Genomic DNA, 13221 nt, shown 5'->3' on the forward strand with positions numbered 1-13221 from the left:
TTCAGAGTAGCAGCCGTGTTAGTCTGTATTCGCAAAAAGAAAAGGAGTAAGGAGTACTTGTGGCACCTTAGAGACTAACAAATTTATTAGAGCATAAGCTTTCGTGAGCTACAGCTCACTTCATCGGATGAGTCAACAGTGTGATAAAGTTGTGAAAAAGGCTAATATTCTGAGACATATTAACAGGACACGGGAGGTAACTGTTCCGTTGTATCAGGCATTGGCAAAGCCTCAGATGGAGTACCCAGTCCAGGTTTGAGTTCCACACTTTAAGAAAGGAGTGAACAAACTGAAGAGTCCAGAGGAGAGCAGCTTAAATGGTAAAAGATTTAGAAAACCTGACCTATAAGGAAATGTTAAAAAACTGGGCAATGTGTAGTCTTGTGAAAAGGTGACAGAGGGTATGTCTACACTGCAGTTTAAAACCCACGGCTGGCTCATGCCAGCTGACTCTGGCTCCCAGGGCTCAGGCTGTGGGGCTGTTTAATTCCAGTGTAGATTTTGGGCTCAGGCTGCAGCCTGAGCTCTGGGACCCTCTCAACTCGCAGATGTTGGCCTATACCACAGTTAAACAGCCCCTTAGCCCAAGCCCTGTGAGCTTGAGTCAGCTGGCACATGCCAGTTGCAGGGTTTTAATTGCAGTGTAGACATACCTTGAGGGTTTGTTTACATTCCAGTGTCAATTTAAATTCCAGTGTCAACAATGCCGTCCATATGACTGTGACTTCTGTGCTGTACATAATCTTTGAGGTAAGCTGTTTCCCCCTGACTGGACCTATGACGAAGAGAAACCACTGAGCCAGTACACTCAACCAGAAAGTGCACCTGCCACAGCTGAAGCTGGATATACCTGGGCAACAGAAATCAGGGATGCTTTGTGCTCCCCCATTATGGACTTGCATGGGCCAGTGGAAGAGGGAGAATAGTACCTTTATCAATTTTCCTGGGGGAGGTGTTGATTGCTTGTGTGGGAGGGAGAGATGTATGCCATGTATTGTCCTTGGAATGACATGACCATTTATGAAATGGGGTGGGGAGGGGGAAACAGGATAGATTGATTTAAGTAACTGATGTATGAATTGATATGTATGGCTATACTGAGACCTTAATTTTGCATACAGCCTCCCGGTTGCCCCTGATCATATCATAGAATCATAGAAGATTAGGGTTGGAAGAGACCTCAGGAGGTCATCTAATCCAACCCCCTGCTCAAAGCAGGACCAATCCCAACTAAATCATTCCAGCCAGGGCTTTGTCAAGGCGGGCCATTGAAAACCTTTAAGGATGGAGATTCCACGACCTCCCTAGGTAACCCATTCCAGTGCTTCACCACCCTCCTAGTGAAATAGTTTTCCTAATATCCAACCTAGACCTCCCCCACTGCAACTTGAGACCATTGCTCTTTGTTCTGTCATCTGCCACCACTGGGAACAGCCTAGCTCCATCCTCTTTGGAACCCCCCTTCACGTAGTTAAAAGCTGCTATCAAATCCCCCCTCACTCTTCTCTTCTGCAAACTAAATAAGCCCAGTTCCCTCAGCCTCTCTTCATAAGTCATGTGCCCCAGACTCCTAATCATTTTTGTTGCCCTCCACTGGACTCTCTCCAAATTGTCCACATCCTTTCTGTAGTGGGGGGCCCAAAACTGGATGCAATACTCTAGATGTGGCCTCACCAGTGCCGAATAGAGGGGAATAATCACTTCCCTCGATCTGCTGGTAATGATCCTACTAATGCAGCCCAATATGCCTTCTTGGCAACAAGGGCACACTGCTGACTCATATCCAGCTTCTCATCCACTGTAATCCCCAGCACCTTTTCTGCAGAAATTCCGCTTAGCCAGTCGGTCCCCAGCCTGTAGCAGCGCATGGGATTCTTCCATCCTACGTGCAGGACTCTGCACTTGTCCTTGTTGAACCTCATCAGATTTCTTTTGGCCCAATCCTCCGATTTGTCTAGGTCACTCTGGACCCTATCCCTATCCTCCAGCATATCTACCTCTCCCCCCAGTTTAGCGCCATCTGCGAATTTGCTAAGGGTTTAATCCATCCCATCATCCAGATCATTCATGAGGATGTTGAACATAACTGACCTCTGGGGCACTTCTCTTGATTCCGGCTGCCAACTAGACATCAAGCCATTGATCACTACCTGTTGAGCCCAACGATCTAGCCAGCTTTCTATCCACCTTATAGTCCATTCATCCAATCCATACTTTTAAAACTTGCTGGCAAGAATACTGTGGGAGATCGGATCAAAAGCCTTGGTAAAGTCAAGGTATATCATGTCCACCTCTTTCCCCAAATCCACAGATCCAGTTATCTCATCCTAGAAAGCAATCAGGTTCGTCAGGCATGACTTGCCCTTAGTGAATCCATGTTGAATGTTCCTAATTGCCTTCCTCTTCTCCAAGTGCTTCAAAATGGATTACTTGAGGACCTGCTCCATGATTTTTCTGGGGCATGAGGTAAGGCTGATGGGTCTGTAGTTCCCTGGGTTCTCCTTCTTCCCTTTTTTTAAATGTTCAACTTTATTATTTGAAATACACATTATATGATGTGTTGCAGTGATGACAACAAAATGTCTTTATGATATAAAAACCTTTATTTTTACACATGTATTGGAAGAGTACACCATTAAACCAGTGCCTGGCAGGCCAGCTGCCATTAGCACACCAAAACATCAGCAAAACCAAAAGCTTTACAAGTAACTAAGAACAAAGTGCATAAACAAGTGCAAACAGGTAAGCTGTGTACTAGACACCCCACCCCCCACACCATTGCTTGTCCCTTGGCCCTCCATTCTTCTTTCCCTTCCTTTCATGTTTGCTGTGCACTTGGCACTGGGGCAGGGGGATGGAGGCATCCACGGGAGAGGACTTTGGCACTGAGGACTGTATGGGGCACATGTGCCTTGTCCAGCTGTTCACAGGGCCTGACTGCACAGGCCACCCAACCATGGCATTATCTAAGCTGTTCTGAGAATGCAGGCCAGGGTACCACGGACGGGACGCAGCTTGTTGGGTGGGTGCAGCAGCTGCTCAAATAGTTCTTTCTTTTGTGCTCTATCTTCCTCCCTTAATCACCATTCCTGTTTCAGGACCTGTAAAGTGAGTGCTGCCACCCTGTCCCCAAGCTGTGAGGCCAGCCTGAGCCTTTCCGCTCGCCTCTGGGCCTCTTTTCTCTTGCCGCAAGTCCCTTTGCTTTTGGTACTTGACCTGCTTGTTGGCCCTGTCCAGAACTCAGAAATCCTCCCTCTTGGAATGGTCCATGAAGGTACATGGAGCCAGGCTTCTGCACTGTGAGCAAGCTGCGGAGTCTGGAACAGGACAAGACACAGCGGGTTTTTGTCTTGAACAGCTCAGAGAAGGAGCACAGAACAAAAAATGTTCCTTTTTGAAACTGAACTTCAGTAAATGGGCAGAGGGCTGCTTCAGACCACAGAAGCTCCCTGGACACAGCAGAGTTACTCAGAGCGAAAGACGTGCTGAGAGAATGGTATTTTAAAAATCACAATTTAAAAAAAAATCACTAAAATGGAATTTGGGGGTAGGTCAGTGGCTGCATCGTGCTACACAAGCCACCGTTCTCATATCAGGCATTGCATCTTTTGGAGGACATAACAGTTCTGTGGTGCCTGACTGGCAGAGAGAGTTGTTATTCCAAACTGCCGGTGGGAAACCAAGTGCGTATGCCACCAAAGTATTCAAATGTACAGTGACTGAACAGCACATCTACAAGTGCAGTGGGCTGGTAAGCTACCGAAGTAGCCCTGGAAAATATGCCCTCCCAAAACTGTGACTACCTAGCTGCAGTTCCTGCTGCAGGAAACATTTGCAGCTAACAGCACCTGGGATTGGGTCAGAATTCATGAAAGGAATCAACAGGACACTGCGTTGGCTTTCTCATAACTTAATGCCTCCCCACAGCTTCCGATATAGCCTGTTAGGAGTGCATGCAAACACCCCCTTTCTCCACCTGGCAAATTTCTGGACTGAATTCAAACCCCAGTCATATCTTGGAGTAATGGCTTTGTCATCTATGGAATGCATGGACTACATGGAACAGAGAGCAACTACAATTGAACCCCTTTCCCCACTCCTTCTCCCCCTCTCCCCCTACAGTTCAGTATTTCCAGGTGGCGCGTTACACTGTTGGGTTAGTACCAAGCAGCATATTTACAGGGAAGGTAATACAAGGTTCTTATTTTAACAAACGTGAATGAACTAGCAAAGATGTGCACCTTCCTAGGAAAAGCTTGTTTTACTGTTTGCGTTTTGCAGTCCCCATTTTGAATCCCACGTGGTGGGGAGAGGATGGGAGATGCCAAGGCGCTGGCATGCGATCTGCCATTAGCAGATATATGCTGCTAGCCAGGGCTTGTATACTGCTTCATAGAGTGGAAATCTATACCTCCTCTAGGATTGGTTTAATCAGCAGAGTCACTTCATTTGCCTCATTCGGCATCTGCTTCTGGCTCCCATCGATTCCCATGCTGGCTTCTGGCACCAGCGGGGCGCCACCCCTGCTGAGAAGGTCACAGTCCATTGCTGGTGGCTCAGTGATGGGTGCAGTCCCTCGCATGCATGGACTACATGGATTGGAACTCATCATAAAACGGGAACTATGTCAGCAAGTTGCCAAAGGTGCAGTTGTGGTCCCTGGTTTTCTGGTACTCAGCCCTGAGCCTGCACCCTGCACCCTCTCCCAGAATCTTCACTCCAACCCCAGCCCCCTCCCAGTGCCTGCACCCCAACCGGCTGCCCAAGCCTTGAGCCCCTTCCCAGAGCCAGTACCCTGCACCCTCTCCCACACCCCAACCCCCTCCCTCAGCCCTGAGCCCCCTCCTGCACCCAAACTCCCTCCCAGAGCCTGCAACTTGAACCCCCTCCTGCATCCCAACACTCTGCCCCCGGCTCAGCCCAGAGCCCCTCCCACATTCCAAACCCCTCGGCCCCAGCCTAGAGCCCACATCCTCAGTCACAACCCAACCCCCTGTCCCAGCCTGGTGAAAGGGAGGGAGGGAGGGAGGGGGGGATAGTGTGAGTGGGGCATGGGCGTCGCCTCAGGGAAGGGGCAGGATACCAAGTGGGGCAAGGGTGTTTGGGTTTGTGTGATTACTATTATTTCTACGTTTTCTTTGACATAAATCCTGGGTTGCATTTAAGCACAAGATCACTTTTTGAATTTAATAAGGTTGGAGACGACTGTCCTAAGGTGTGTTTGCAGCTTGGTGGTCAGAATAAAATGGAAGAGTTAAACACTGAGCTGCTGCACTGGATCAAGGGGGGTGCTTGTTTATCTCTGGAGTTGACTGGCGATTCTTGGGAGAGAGAGGACAAAGGAAGTCGGCCCACAGCATTGTGGGATGCTATAGGTAGACTCCAAGGACCCGAGCCCAGGAGGGCAGGGGGCTATGTCTATACTGCAAAATGATAGGGCTCCAACTGTAGGTCCTGCCTTGACTTGGGCTCAGACCTTCCACCTTCATGAGGTCCTAGGACCCTGGGTCTGAGCCCAAGAGATGAGTGTGTAGACGGGAGGTGAGTTAGGGCCTTGAGCCTGTGTCTGAGCCTGGGCTTACATTGTAATGTAGACATATCCTGAGGGGGGACCTGATAACAGTCTTCAAATATGTTAAGGGCTGTTACAAAGAAGAAGGGGATCAATTGTTCTTCATGCCCACTGAAGGTAGGACAAGAAGTAATTGACTTAGTTTGCAGCAAGGGAGATTTAGGTTACCTATTAGGAAAAAACTGTCTAATCATAAAGATAGATAAGCAGTAGAATAGCTTCCAAGGGAGGTTGTGGAAGTCCTGTCATTGGAAGTTTTTAAGAGCAGGTTAGACAGACACCTGTCAGGGATAGTTTAAGTTTACTTGGTCCTGCCTCAGTGTAGCAGGCTGGACTAGATGACCTCTCAAGTTCACTTCCTGTCCTATATTGTGTTGACCTGAATTTATAGAGCTAATTTATTACGGCTCACCAATGATCTGACCAGAAAATATTTAGGTCTTGTCCCAAATTCAAGGCTACAGAATCAGAGAACATCGAGAGTTCAGTATCTTGTACGGATCCTTGGGATGTGTGGCAAGGACATTCACACTGAGGACAAAACCAAATTTTCAAGATCATTATTAAAATAAATGAGAGTATCAAACTATAAACTACAGAGTCACTACTAAGTAATACAGTTCTATAGTCCCCGGTTGTAACATCCCTTTTATAAAAGGCTACTTCAACTAGCATATTCACACCCTTCCTTGGAGACCTGGTAGTGGGAGACAGAAGACCAGCCTATCTCTGGCATGCCCCATGAGTTCAATGGTGCAGGCTTCTCAATCCCAAACTGGTAGAGATTAGGTTTCAGTGTTCAGTTGCTAAACTATATTGCAGAAACTGAACTGATAGCTTCACAGATGATAACTAAGGGAAAGGGTGATTACTCTGCATGGTGGTTGGCCCTCTTATAGGGTCCTGGCACTGCCCTGAATATTCATATCAATGCCCAACCTTCCATGCCCAAAACTTATTTCCTCACTCAGATAATTATTTGGATACACTTACTCTATAGGCTAGAATATTCTGACATACTAATATCATATTCATACATATTAATATCCATTATCTCATCATCAAACCAGTTACCTTTGGCCTAGATCATTACTTCCAAGTTCTGCAGTGTACCTTGTGGTTACTGGTATGTTCCAGAATTATGGTAAACCCATTCAGTTCTCTGTTCAGTTCTCCGTTCAGTTCCCCAAAGTCGAAAGGGGTAGCCAGTAGGCTATATATCTATGCCAAAGGTTACAAACACTTTGCTAACTTGCTCTAGCTAATCATACAGGATATAGGCCTGTAAGTTCCTTGCGTTACAGCCAAGTATAATGAAGTAATGTATACTGGGATTATTCAGTACAAAACATAAACCAAGAAAATAATATAATCAATCAAACCAATGAAGAAAACAGATTATATAATATAGCAGCCTATCCCCATGGGCTCCAATTTCTATGATTCTGTGATTTTTGCACAGCTTTGGCTTGTGCACATAGGGCCTTATTTTTATCTCATGCTAGTTTTACACAAGTGTAACTAATAACTTCAGTTGAGTTATTCCTTATTACACTAAAACAACAAGGAGTCCGGTGGCACCTTAAAGACTAACAGATTTATTTGGGCATAAGCTTTTGTGGGTAAAAAACCCACTTCTTATCTGTTAGTCTTTAAGGTGCCACCAGACTCCTTGTTGTTTTTGTGGATACAGACTAACATGGCTACCCCCTGATACTTATTTACATGGGTGCAAGTGAAAGGCAAATCAGGCACTAGATTCTGACCCAAAGCCCCTCAAGTCTATTCTGTTCTATTTTAGAGTGGACGTATTGGATAGGATAAGGAAGGAGGAGACTCAGTGCTCTTGGAAGGACCAGACATTATCTAGTCCTGTCAAATTAACTCTCTCACAAACTCTAAACACAAATTTTAGCTCAAGCTGTGTCATCCCAATACACACAAAGAATACAAGGAGGCTGATGAGGGGACTTCAAGAATGTCAGGTACAATGGATATAAAATGTTGGAGGGGCAAGGACAAAAGGGGTGGGATTCAGAAAAGAGCTATAAAAATGATACAAACTTTGGAAAATCTATACTATAACAGATGTAAGAAGCTCAATCTAATTCAGGAGTGCTGGAACAATTTAGTTCAATGACTCTCGCTCCTCCCCCCCCATACAAACTGTAAGCCCTGTATATAATGGAAACCACTTCAAGCCAAGGGGTGCTGCAGCAACCTCAGAACCCCTCGTTCCAGCACCTATGATTAGGGCCCTATCAAATTCATGGTCCATTTTGGTCAATTTCATGGTCACAGGATTTTAAAAATCATAAATTTCATGATTTCAGCTATTTAAATCTGAAATTTCACGGGGTTGTAATTGTAGGGGTCCTGACCCAAAAAGGAGTTGTGGGGGTGTTGCAAGGTTATTGTAGGGAGGGTTGTGGTACTGCTACCCTTACTTCTGTGCTGCTGGTGATAGTGGTGGTGCCTTCAGAGCGGGGAAATTGGCGAGCGGCAGCTGCTGGCTGGAGACTAGCTCTGAAGGCAGAGCAGCCGCCAGCAGCAGCTCAGAAGTAAGGATGGCATGGTATGGTATTGCCACCCTTACTTATGCACTGCTGCTGGTGGGGCACTGCCTTCAGATCTGGGCGCCACTGAACAGTCGCCACTCTCCAGCCACCCAACTCTGAAGGCAGCACAGAAGTAAGGGTGGCAATACTGTGACCTCCCTAAAATAAGGGGTCACCTTCTGCAACTCCCTTTTGGGTCAGGACCCCCAATTTGATAAATGCTGGTCTCCCCTGTGAAATCTGTACAGTATAGGGTAAAAGCATACAAAAGACCAGATTTCACTATCTGTGATGTGTTTTTCATGACTGTGAATTTGGTAGAGCCCTACCTATGATCTAATTCAGGGTTCTCAAACTTCATTGCACCACGACCCCTTTCTGACAACAAAAATTACTACGTGACCCCAGGAGGGGGCACCAAAGCCTGAGCCCACCCAAGTGGTTGGGCCAAAGCCTGAGCCCCAGCCGTCTGAAGGACTGAAGATCTCGGGCTTCAGCTTCAGCCCTGGGTGGCGGGGTTTGGGCTTCCACCCCGGGCCCCAGCAAGTCTATCGCCAGACCTGGCACGCTCTTTAAAATGGGATTGCAACCCACTTTGGGGTTCCAACCCACAGTTTGAGAACTGCTGATCTAATTTATTGTAGAGAAGTTAAGAGGTGACTTGTTCATGATCTATGAATACCTACATGGGGAGAAAATTTCTAAAAGTGGAGGGCTGTTAAACCTAGTAGACAAAGGCTTAACAAGATCCAATAGCTGGAAGCAGAAGAGACACAAATTCAGACTGGAAATAAGTTTTTAAAAAGACAGTTTGGAACAAATTACTCATGAATGTGCTGGACTTCTTGTCTCTTGAAGTCTGTAGGTAAGGTTTGGGTCTTTCTAAAAGACGTGCACTAGCACAATGAGAAATGAGGGGCTTGATTCAGGGTTTGATGGGTAATGATCTATGGCCTGTGTTCTGGTCTTCACGTGGTCAACTCTATGAAAAGTGCAAGGGATAAAGCTGTGCAGAGCTCCAGTATTTTCTAACTGCCCTATATTTGCATGCTGATAGGGTTCCATATCACTTGAGGAAGGGCATCATGAGTGCGGTTTATCAGCCTTTAGCCATTAGAGAGCAAGAGTACAATAGCGGGGACATAAGATTATAACAGTGCAATATATAGTTTGGGCCTATGGGTGGCACTGCTCATGCAGCAGCCAGGGCCAAGCAGCAGACAAGGTGCAGCATGTCCTGTTATCCTCCACAGAAACTCTGTGATAAGCACAGAGGGTAACCTCAGGGTTGTCAACTCCTATGGTTTCATTGCAATGTTAATGTGTGTGTATGTGTGTGTGTGTGTCCGTACACATGCATTTAATGTTTCTCATTATCTCCTGGTTTCTGGCATCAGATCTGCAAAATTTTGCCCGTCATCCAAACAACCACCCTTTCCAAATGTGTAGAATCACAGAATATCAAAGTTGGAAGGAACCTCAGGAAGTCATCTAGTCCAACTCCCTGCTCAAAGCAGGACCAATCCCCAACTAAATCATCCCAGCCAGGGCTTTGTCAAGCTCGGCCTTAAAAACCTCTAAGGAAGGAGATTCCACCACCTCGCTAGGTAACCCATTCCAGTGCTTCACCACCTTTCTAGTGAAAAAGTTTTTCCTGATATCCAACCTAAACCTCCCGCACTGCAACTTGAGACCATTGCTCCTTGTTTTGTCGTCTCCTACCACTGAGAACAGTCTAGATCCATCCTCTTTGGAACCCCCTTTCAGGTAGATGAAAGCAGCTATCAAATCCCCCCTCATTCTTCTGCAGACTAAATAATCCCAGTTCCCTCAGCCTCTCCTCATAAGTCCTGTGTTCCAGCCCCCTAATCATTTTTGTTGTCCTCTGCTAGACTCTTTCCAATTTTTCCACATCCTTCTCGTAGTGTGGGACCCAAAACTGGACACAGTACTCGAAATGAGGCCTCACCAATGCCAAATAGAGGGGAATGATCACGTCCCTCAATCTGCTGGCAGTGTTCCTACTTATACAGCCCAAAATGCTGTTAGTCTTCTTTGCAACAAGGGCACATTGTTGACTCATCTCCAGCTTCTCACCCACTGTAACCCCTAGGTCCTTTTCTGCAGAGCTGCTGTTTAGCCACTTGGTCCCTAGTCTGTAGCAGTGCATGGGATTCTTCCATCCTAAGTGCAGTACTCTGCACTTGTCCTTGTTGAACCTCATCAGATTTCTTTTGGCCCAATCCTCTAATTTGTCTAGGTTCCTCTGTATGCTATCCCTACCCTCCAGGATCTACCACTTCTCCTAGGTTAGAGTCATCTGCAAACTTGCTGAGGGTGCAATCCACCGCCGTCCTCCAGATCATTAATGAAGATATGAACAAAACTGGTCCCAGGACCGATCCTTGGGGCACTCTGCTTGATACCAGCTGCCAACTAGACATGGAGCCATTGATCACTACCCATTGAGCCCGATCTAGCCAGCTTTCTATCCACCTTATAGTCCATTCATCCAGCCCATACTTCTTTAACTTGCTAGCAAGAATACTGTGGGAGACCATATCAAAAGCTTTGCTAAAGTCAAGGAATAACACGTCCACTGCTTTCCCCTCATCCATAGAGTCAGTTATCTCATCATAGAAGGCAATTAGGTTAATTAGGCATGACTTGCCCTTGGTGAATCCATGCTGACTATTCCTGATCACTTTCCTCTCCTCAAAGTTCTTCAGAATTGATTCCTTGAGGACCTGCTCCATGATTTTTCCAGGAATTGAGGTTAGGCTGACTGGCCTGTAGTTCCCCAGATCCTCCTTTTTCCCTTTTAAAAAGATTTTTTTAAAGATAATAGGACTGAAGTCACACGTTGTCCACAGTCAAGATGCCGTGCATTTTCCAATAGTCATCAGCTGTGAAGTGAGATGCCCTTAGTAAAGGTGTTGGCCATCTCCCATTGTTTCTATTAAGACTGGGAGATATGGGTTGCAGGTGAGAGATTGGGCGGGGGAATGTGGGGAGTAAGAAGAGAGGGAATGAAGGCTGGGAAAGGGAGAGAGACTAAAAGGGAAGGGAACTGTAGGGAGCCACTGGAGATTAACAGAGACTGTGGGGCAGAGGAGGAAAGCAGCTGGAGGAATCAGTCTATGCCCAGGGAGAAGCTCAGCTCCCTACTCCTTATTGCATCTGGGCATCTCTCATCTGGGAATCACAGGTTGGGCAAAACACAACAAAGTTTGATCAGAATTGTCTATGTGCTAACATGTGAATAAAGCCTGTGTTGCCTGATGAGACATAGCGCTAGGTGGAGCCTCTGGGATCAAGGTGTGAACCCCAAGGCCAAATCCCAGCCTGGGGCTGCACTTCCCTTTAATAAAATTCTCTTTGTGGCATGAAGAGTAGATGCGACTCTGTCCTGTCACATCACCTTTTCCAGGATGAGCAACCCGCCCTTTTCCCCTCTGATCATCTCCCGCTCTACAACCTGGATGGCATCCCAGAGGCCTCTGCTTGTATTTGCTGAGCTGCAGTGACTCATGTCCACCACCAGGCAGTGCTCTCCCAGCTTGTTCCATACTGACGGTCTTTCCGGGCTGCAGGGACCTTGCCGTAGCTGCCCTCACCATAGTCGTTGCTGTAAGGCTTTTCTAAAGCCACTGTCCACTGGGTGAAGCCCACTGTAAGGGGTGGTTAAGTAACTCCCTGCGTATAAAAGGGGAGATGCAGGCTGCTGCTCCTGAGCCCTGCAAAGTTGGGTTTCTCCCTGGGAAACTAAGGTGATGTCCAGAGGTGGTGCTAACCTACTGGAGGACCCTAAGCAGGAATATTTTTGCCCCCCCCCCCACAACACATACTAACAAAGTGAATGGGGGCCCCCTTGAGCTGCTTGGGGCCCTAAGCAATTGTTTAGTTTGCTTGTGCCTACAGCACAAATGGTGGGGGCGGTGGGAAGGGTACATGTAGCTCCTGCCCTGCAGTGAAAAGCAGGCTGTGTCCACTCTGCGGAGTGTAGCTACATTGGTATGCGGATCAGTGAAAGGTTACGGCGGGGGTGGGGGGCAGTGGGGAAAGACTCCACAACGGGGAGCTGCCCATGCCTTTCCCTGATGCCTCCCCCTGCCAGAGCCCTTCCCCATTGCCAGAGTCTGTCACTGCAATAGGGAAAGACACCAGCAGCTGGGAGGCAGTGGGGATACTCCCCTGCTAAAAATAGCAGTGTAGATAGGGCATGCTTGGGTGTGTAGAGAGTCAAGTAGGGGACATACGTAAAGATTCAGGTGTGTCTTCACTCTATTCGCCTTAAGCAGTGCCTCACCATCTATACTGCTGCTTATATGCATGCGAGGGGTGTTTGCAATGTACGCATTCTACACCCCACCATTAGGAATGTGCAGTGTAGACCTAAGGCCCTAATGTGATTGGGAGGGAGAGGAGAAGGGAGGGATAGAGGGAATGTGGGTGCAGGGCAGCAGGAGGGAGAGTGAAGGGATTATGGGGGACTGTGGAGGCAGGAGGAAGCTGAGGAGAGAGAGTAGAATGTGGGAGCTGCAGGAAGGGGGGCAGATGCAAGAAAATGTGGGGGAGCAGGAGGGAGGCTCAGGGTTGCAAGGAAATAAGGAGTGTGCTGAGAGTCAGAGACCAAGTGTCAGGAGTTATAGACTGGGAGGGGAAATACAGCGGTTAGTGAAAGTAGAGCTGGGAGCAGAGACCTGAAGTGGGAATGAGGGCAGGAGACTGTCGGGTGGGGGAAGGGAGGAAGACAGGCCAATGATAAGGGAGAGGAGCAGAAAGGCAGCTCTCTACACAGAAGGGAACAGGCAAGGGTAAGAGGAGTTCCACTCTGAGCAGCCAAAGAGCGGGAGAGGAACCACATTTGTATGCAGTGTGTGTGCATTGAAGGTTGAATTTTGGAACCTGAAACGATCATACACACAAAGCACCTCCAACGATCATATCATTATTTTATATTCTTATTTTAATCTTCTTATCTTTAACCAAGATCATTATTTTGATAAACAAACACAAGAAAGTATTTTTTCATGTAACGCACTGTCAACCTCTGGAACTCCTTGCCAGAGGGTGTTGTGAAGGTCAGTA

This window comes from Dermochelys coriacea, chromosome 1 (assembly GCF_009764565.3).
Source record: "Dermochelys coriacea isolate rDerCor1 chromosome 1, rDerCor1.pri.v4, whole genome shotgun sequence".
In the NCBI taxonomy this organism is placed as follows: Eukaryota; Metazoa; Chordata; order Testudines; family Dermochelyidae; genus Dermochelys; species Dermochelys coriacea.